The following is a 9,229-nucleotide window of genomic DNA, read 5'->3' on the forward strand; positions in this document are numbered from 1 at the left end:
TGATAGTCAGATTTGCCAAATGGAGGGTGAGGGAGAGCTTTTTATGCATCTCTGTGTGTGGAGTAAAGGTGGTCCAGAGTTCTTTTCCCACATTGCACATTTTTTCCCACGTGCACATTTAACATGCTGGTAGAAATGAGGTAAAACGAATTTCAGTTTCACTGCATTAAAGTCCCCGGCAACTAGGAGTGCCGCCTCTGGATGAGCGTTTCCCTGTTTGCTTATGGCCGTATACAGCTCATTGAGTGCGGTCTTAGTCTCAGCATCGGTTTGTGGTGGTATATAGACAGCTACGAAAAATACAGATGAAAACTATCTTGGCAAATAGTGTAGTCTACAGCTTATCATGAAATACTCTACCTCAGGCGACCAAAACCTTGAGACTTCCTTAGTTTTCGTGCATCAGCTGTTGTTTACAAATATACATAGACCGCCACCCCTTGTCTTACCAAAGGCCGTTGTTCTATCCTGACGAAAAAGCTTACAACCCGCCAGCTGTATGTTATTCATGTCTTCGTTCAGCCACGACTCGTGAAACATAAGATATTACAGTTTTTAATGTCCCGTTGTTAAGATATACGTGATCGTAGTTTGTCTATTGTATTATGATTGATTGTACGTTGGCTAATAGGACCGATGGTAAAGGTAGATTACCCTCTCGGCGTCGGATCCTAACAAGGCACCCGGTCCTTCGTCCCCGATTCCTCCGTCCCTTTCTCCTGCGAATGACAGGTATGATGGCCTTGTCGGGCATCTGAAGTAAATCCTTCAGACGCCCGAAAAAGTATTCCTCCAGTACGGGGTGAGTAATTTCTGCCCTGATATCTAGAAACTCTATTTAGCTCTATTCAGTAGCACAATTGGTTACGGGATCGTAAAATGTCAGCCATCTTCTTCAGCGCCATTCTCATGTCCTCTCAAGTTGGGCTTGACTTCAGTTTTGATCCATGAGGATGTAAAGGGCTCAGTGTATAACAAGGCTAATGGAATTAAGGACAATCCAGGAAAAGTGTGACTAAAGCAAAAAATGTACACCTTTTTTGAGAATGTCCTATTTATGTTGTTGTTGTAATAATTGCTAATCATTCATTCTATTTTAAAGGTTAATGTTTTCAAATTATATTTGCATCATTTTGAAACACCATTGAAAAGTAACATTAGGTGATATTTGCAGCATATTGCAAGTTGAGGGGAAAAGTAAAAGACCCATCTGTGTAAAATACAGCATACTTCACTGATTTATACCACAATAAAATCCTGTACCAGGCTTCTAATTAACATACAGTGCTATACTCACTGATGTTTCACTGTGGCATTCTGAATATGAGGTAGTATCCGTCTCTGAATGGTCCTTGAGTAAATGGAGAGTACTGTAACTCCTATAATTTAAAGGACTGTTTCGTTTGAAGCTTGTTCATTGTCCCTGCTACAGCAATAAAATAAATATAACAACGTTGAGAATGTCTTGTGATTTGTTTTGATGTTTTGTCTTTCAAGAGATTTAAAAAAATATATTTGGATGGATGAAAAGTTGACAGACCTGTGCCGATTTTCATGGAGGGGAGTGTAGGGTAAGAATTTCAAAAAAACCTTGTGTGTAAAGTGCTTGCGTGTGTGCATGAGTATTGCCTTCTGATATGTTGGGGTTCAATTGTCTAAGGTTCTAACAATAGCTGGACAACCATAGGGCAGTGTAGTCACATGAGTAGGAAGGGAACACGCTATGTAGACTTGATGGCCAAACCTAAACCTGTTTGGATTCTGAACCCCAAAGAATTGCAGCCTCTGTATCGGTATCCCTCTTCTCCCTCTAGCTCTGCCTTGGGCTCAGGTAAGGGATATTACTTCATACTAACATACCTCTATACATAACTGCTTTGGTATTCATCACAGACATACCGTTACATTGTCTTGAAATCAAATCAACTTTTGATGGTTCTTTGCTTGAAGATGATTGGTTTTCTGCTGCAATATATTATAGGCTAAATGGGATGGTTATTAACTATTGACTTAATGAACTGAATTGTGAATACCGTTTAGAAAGACAATGAAGCAATGTTAAGGAAATAGTAAAATGATAATAACAAAATCCTCTGAATGGTCATAAAAGTTGCAGACAATTTATTCCCTCTACAACTGAGCCTAGGGGAAGGGGGGGGGGGGGCTTCACCCATTTAGTTCATTCTTTATTTGAAGTGTACGTACATAAGGACTTCATAACACTTTCAACAATTCTACTGCTTATGTATGTGTTATGTATGTGTTACGAATGTGTTATGAAGCCCTCATGTAGGTACTCTTAAAATAAATAATGACCTACATTTTTATTATGACCAATATTTAGACTTTTTTTAAATACAACAGAATCCAACAAATACAACGTAATAAGACCCAACAAATACACCGTAATAAGACCCAACAAACACAACGTAATAAAATCCAACAAATACACCGTAATAAGACCCAACAAACACAACGTAATAAAATCCAACAAACACAACGTAATAAAATCCAACAAACACAACGTAATAAGACCCAACAAATAAACCGTAATAAAACCCAACAAATACAACATAAAAAGACCCAACAAATACAACGTAATAAGACCCAACAAATGCAACGTAATAAGACCCAACAAATACCAATTAACTCACTACCTTGAACAACAAAAATCTAAAAACATCAAACCAAAAGCAACAGAAAACTGGACTACATTCAGATAGCATCATTGGCTAATCACAACACATTGAGCAAGAATATGCCAAGAGGGTTAGGCTTATTGCTTTAATGTAACACAATTTTAAGAATTACAGACATTTCTAAAGCCACTGACAGGGTTCTGGCAAGCCGTTAGACATCACCAGACATGAGGATCAATTTCATGAGTGGTGAAGGGTCTGGCACTGCCCAACAGTCCTAAAGCACATGACTGACAGTCCTGTTTGTGCGCAAAGCAGACAGTGGCCTTGGCCACCATTCCCAGTTTAGACTCAGTTACAAAGGCTTGTCTCCTTTTCCACTGGTCAGAAGAGATGCTGTAGACCCTTTGTATCTATAGTAGGGAGTATGGATGAGTGAAATTTTGTTTGGATCAAGCCCTCGTTAAATAAACAGCTCAGGCATATATAGATAGTGTTCTTCTAAGACGAGCTAAGTAACTGATCAGACCGACAATGTCCTCTGAGCCAATCAACAAGCCAGAGCCAATACCTCAGATGGCAAGAGAAGAGTGCTGATGTCAAGAGTGCTGTGAGAGGGAGATTGACTGAGTGCTGTGCGATAAAGTTTTAGTACTGTGTGAGAGAGATTTAGTACTGTGTGATAAAGTTTTAGTACTGTGTGAGAGAGATTTAGTACTGTGTGATAAAGATTTGGTACTGTGTGAGAAAGATTTAGTACTGTGTGAGAGAGATTTAGTACTGTGTGAGAGAGATTTAGTACTGTGTGAGAGAGATTTAGTACTGTGTGAGAGAGATTTGGTACTGTGTGTGTGAGAAAGATTTAGTACTGTGTGAGAGAGATTTGGTACTGTGTGTGTGAGAAAGATTTAGTACTGTGTGAGAGAGATTTGGTACTGTGTGAGAAAGATTTGGTACTGTGTGAGAGAGATTTGGTACTGTGTGAGAAAGATTTAGTACTGTGTGAGAAAGATTTAGTACTGTGTGAGAGAGATTTGGTACTGTGTGAGAGAGATTTGGTACTGTGTGAGAAAGATTTAGTACTGTGTGAGAAAGATTTAGTACTGTGTGAGAGAGATTTGGTACTGTGTGAGAAAGATTTAGTACTGTGTGAGAAAGATTTAGTACTGTGTGAGAAAGATTTAGTACTGTGTGAGAAAGATTTAGTACTGTGTGAGAGAGATTTGGTACTGTGTGAGAAAGATTTAGTACTGTGTGAGAAAGATTTAGTACTGTGTGAGAAAGATTTAGTACTGTGTGAGAGAGATTTGGTACTGTGTGAGAAAGATTTAGTACTGTGTGTGTGAGAAAGATTTAGTACTGTGTGAGAAAGATTTAGTACTGTGTGAGAGAGATTTGGTACTGTGTGAGAAAGATTTAGTACTGTGTGAGAGAGATTTGGTACTGTGTGTGTGAGAAAGATTTAGTACTGTGTGAGAGAGATTTAGTACTGTGTGAGAAAGATTTAGTACTGTGTGAGAAAGATTTAGTACTGTGTGAGAAAGATTTAGTACTGTGTGAGAAAGATTTAGTACTGTGTGAGAAAGATTTAGTACTGTGTGAGAAAGATTTAGTACTGTGTGAGAAAGATTTAGTACTGTGTGAGAAAGATTTAGTACTGTGTGAGAAAGATTTAGTACTGTGTGAGAAAGATTTAGTACTGTGTGAGAAAGATTTAGTACTGTGTGAGAAAGATTTAGTACTGTGTGAGAGAGATTTGGTACTGTGTGAGAAAGATTTGGTACTGTGTGAGAAAGATTTAGTTGTCACGATCGTGTGGGGGATTTACGGACCAAAACGCAGCAGTTGGAAAATAAGCCATCTTCTTTTATTATACCACGAAGATGAACACGACACAAAAACACTTTGACAAAACAAGAAAACAACAAAACGACCGTGAAGCTACAAACGTTGTGCACATACAAACAGGCTACAAACGTTCTTACATAGACAATTACCCACAACCAATGAGAGCCTATGGCTACCCTAAATAAGGCTCCCAATCAGAGACAACCGAAATCAGCTGTCTCTAATTGGGAACTCATTCAGGCAACCATAGACTCTCCTAGACAACTAAACATACATAGACAACACTATACACCTGTACTCCACACAAACCCATATATTATACAACAACCCCTATACCATAAAAAACACCCAAAACCAACAAAACAAAAACATTCCCCATGTCACACCCTGACCTAACTAAAATAATCAAGAAAACAAAGAATACTAAGGCCAGGGCGTGACATAACCCCCCCCTTGAGGCGCGAACTCCGGGCGCACCATACACAGTCTAGGGGAGGGTCTGGGTGGGCTTCCCTCCACGGTGGCGGCTCCGGCTCTGGTCGCGGTCCCCACGTCACCACAGTACCTAACCACCTCCTAGGCTTCCTCCAAACGACCCCCCTCCACATTAACCCCATTGTATTAAGGGGCAGTTCCGGACTAAGGGACAGCTCCGGACTAAGGTCCAGTACCAGGGTAAGGGGCAGTACCAGGATCAGGGGCAGTACCAGGGTAAGGGGCAGTACCAGGGTAAGGGGCAGCACCAGGGTAAGGGGCAGCACCAGGGTAAGGGGCAGCACCAGGGTAAGGGGCAGCACCAGGGTAAGGGGCAGCTCCAGGGTAAGGGGCAGCTCCGGACTGATGAATGGCAGCTCCGGACTGAGGGACTGCAGCTCCGGACTGAGGGACTGCAGCTCCGGACTGAGGGACGGCCCATGGCTGGCTGACAGATCTGGCTGCGTATGGCTGGCTAACGGATCTGGCTGCTCATGGCTGGCTAACGGATCTGGCTGCTCATGGCTGGCTGACGGATCTGGCTGCTCATGGCTGGCTGACGGATCTGGCTGCTCATGGCTAGCTGACGGATCTGGCTGCTCATGGCTAGCTGACGGATCTGGCTGCTCATGGCTAGCTGACGGATCTGGCTGCTCATGGCTAGCTGACGGATCTGGCTGCTCATGGCTAGCTGACGGATCTGGCTGCTCATGGCTAGCTGACGGATCTGGCTGCTCATGGCTAGCTGACGGATCTGGCTGCTCATGGCTAGCTGACGGATCTGGCTGCTCATGGCTAGCTGACGGATCTGGCTGCTCATGGCTAGCTGACGGATCTGGCTGCTCATGGCTAGCTGACGGATCTGGCTGCTCAAGGCTAGCTGACGGATCTGGCTGCTCATGGCTAGCTGACGGATCTGGCTGCTCATGGCTAGCTGACGGATCTGGCTGCTCATGGCTAGCTGACGGATCTGGCTGCTCATGGCTAGCTGACGGATCTGGCTGCTCATGGCTGGCTGACTGATCTGGCTGCTCCTGTCTGGTTGGCGGCTCTGGCAGATCCTGTCTGGTTGGCGGCTCTGGCAGATCCTGTCTGGTTGGCGGCTCTGGCAGATCCTGTCTGACGGACGGCTCTGGCGGCTCCTGTCTGGCTGGCGGCTCTAGCGGCTCCTGTCTGGCGGACGGCTCAGTGGGCTCATGGCAGACGGGCGGCTTTGCAGGCTCATGGCAGACGGGCGGCTTTGCAGGCTCATTGCAGACGGATGGCTCAGATGGCGCTGGGGAGACGGATGGCTCAGATGGCGCTGGGGAGACGGATGGCTCAGATGGCGCTGGGGAGACGAGCAGTTCAGTCAACGCTGTGCAGACGGCAGACTCCTGCCGGCTGAGGCGCACTGTAGGCCTGGTGCGTGGTGCCGGGACTGGTGGCACCGGGCTGGGGACACGCATCTCAGGGCTAGTGCGGGGAGCAGCAACAGGACGCACAGGACTCTGGGGACACACAGGAGGCTTGGTGCGTGGTTTAGACACTGGTGGTAAAGGGCTGGAGACACGCACCATATAGCTAGTGCGTGGAGGAGGCACTGGTGGTACTGGATTGGGGCGGGGAGGTGGCGCCGGAAATACCGGACCGTGCAGGCGTACTGGCTCCCTTGAACGCCGAGCCTGCCCAACCTTACCTGGTTGTATGCTCCCCGTCGCCTGACCAGTGCGGGGAGGTGGAATGACCCGCACCGGCCTATGTAGGCGAACCGGGGACACCATGCGTAAGGCTGGTGCCATGTACGCCGGCCCGAGGAGACGCACTGGTGACCAGATGCGTTGGGCCGGCTTCATGACATACGGCTCAACGCTCAGTCTAGCCCGGCCGATACGAGCTGAAATGTACCGAACCGGGCTATGCACGCGTACAGGAGACACCGTGCGCTCTACTGCGTAACACGGTGTCTGCCCGTACTCCCGCTCTCCACGGTAAGTACAGGGAGTAGGCGCAGGTTTCCTACCTGACTTCGCCACACTCCCTTTAAGGCCCCCCCCAAGAAATTTTTGGGTTGTACTCACGGGTCTCCAGCCTTGTCTCCGTGCTGCCTCCTCATATCGCCTCCTCTCGGCTTTCGCTGCCTCCAGCTCTTCACGAGAGAGGCGCTATTCTCCAGGTTGATCCCAAGGCCCCTTACCATCCAGTATCTCCTCCCATGTCCAGAAATCCTTTGTGGTTAGGTCCTGTTGCCGCCTTCCATGCCGCTTGGTCCTATGGTGGGTAATTCTGTCACGATCGTGTGGGGGATTTACGGACCAAAACGCAGCAGTTGGAAAATAAGCCATCTTCTTTTATTATACCACGAAGATGAACACGACACAAAAACACTTTGACAAAACAAGAAAACAACAAAACGACCGTGAAGCTACAAACGTTGTGCACATACAAACAGGCTACAAACGTTCTTACATAGACAATTACCCACAACCAATGAGAGCCTATGGCTACCCTAAATAAGGCTCCCAATCAGAGACAACCGAAATCAGCTGTCTCTAATTGGGAACTCATTCAGGCAACCATAGACTCTCCTAGACAACTAAACATACATAGACAACACTATACACCTGTACTCCACACAAACCCATATATTATACAACAACCCCTATACCATAAAAAACACCCAAAACCAACAAAACAAAAACATTCCCCATGTCACACCCTGACCTAACTAAAATAATCAAGAAAACAAAGAATACTAAGGCCAGGGCGTGACATTAGTACTGTGTGAGAAAGATTTAGTACTGTGTGAGAGAGATTTGGTACTGTGTGAGAAAGATTTAGTACTGTGTGTGTGAGAAAGATTTAGTACTGTGTGAGAAAGATTTAGTACTGTGTGAGAAAGATTTAGTACTGTGTGTGTGAGAAAGATTTAGTACTGTGTGAGAAAGATTTAGTACTGTGTGAGAAAGATTTTGTGCTGTGTGAGAAAGATTTAGTGCTGTGTGTGTGAGAAAGATTTAGTGCTGTGTGTGTGAGAAAGATTTAGTGCTGTGAGTGTGAGAAAGATTTAGTACTGTGTGTGTGAGAAAGATTTAGTACTGTGAGAGAGAGATTTAGTACTGTGTGAGAAAGATTTAGTACTGTGTGTGTGAGAAAGATTTAGTACTGTGTGTGTGAGAAAGATTTAGTACTGTGTGTGTGAGAAAGATTTAGTACTGTGTGTGTGAGAAAGATTTAGTACTGTGTGTGTGAGAAAGATTTAGTACTGTGAGAGAGAGATTTAGTACTGTGTGAGAAAGATTTAGTACTGTGTGAGAAAGATTTAGTACTGTGTGTGTGAGAAAGATTTAGTACTGTGAGAGAGAGATTTAGTACTGTGTGAGAAAGATTTAGTACTGTGTGTGTGAGAAAGATTTAGTGCTGTGTGTGTGAGAAAGATTTAGTACTGTGAGAGAGAGATTTAGTACTGCGTGAGAAAGATTTAGTACTGTGTGAGAAAGATTTAGTACTGTGTGTGTGAGAAAGATTTAGTACTGTGAGAGAGAGATTTAGTACTGTGTGAGAAAGATTTAGTACTGTGTGTGTGAGAAAGATTTAGTACTGTGTGTGTGAGAAAGATTTAGTACTGTGAGAGAGAGATTTAGTACTGTGAGAGAGAGATTTAGTACTGTGAGAGAGAGATTTAGTACTGTGAGAGAGAGATTTAGTACTGTGAGAGAGAGATTTAGTACTGTGAAAGAGAGATTTAGTACTGTGAGAGAGAGATTTAGTACTGTGAGAGAGAGATTTAGTACTGTGAGAGAGAGATTTAGTACTGTGAGAGAGAGATTTAGTACTGTGAGAGAGAGATTTAGTACTTTGAGAGAGAGATTTAGTACTGTGTGAGAAAGATTTAGTACTGTGTGTGAGAGAAAGTTTTAGTACTGTGTGAGAAAGATTTAGTACTGTGAGAAAGATTTAGTACTGGGAGGTGATGATAGTAGCCTAGTCTACAATGTGTTTTTATCCCGTATGGCTTACTCTTATCATGTACTCAAGTAAAGGTGTATCTTGTATTTTAGGGTTCAAATAAGACAAAATGTCAGACACAGAAGAAGTGGAGGAAGTGCAGTGAGTATCATCTGTATTATTATTACTACATATATTTCATGTTTCAAAACCTTCCACTATATCAAACTAACGAAATATTTATTTTGTTTTCACGCCACTTCTTTTGTGAAGGGAAGAAGAAGGTAAGATTGCTTTGTCTGAAAGTCTGTCGATAAATGGAGATTTTACTCAGAGGCGAT

The sequence above is a fragment of the Salvelinus fontinalis genome, chromosome 9, assembly GCF_029448725.1.
Source record: "Salvelinus fontinalis isolate EN_2023a chromosome 9, ASM2944872v1, whole genome shotgun sequence".
In the NCBI taxonomy this organism is placed as follows: domain Eukaryota; kingdom Metazoa; phylum Chordata; class Actinopteri; order Salmoniformes; family Salmonidae; genus Salvelinus; species Salvelinus fontinalis.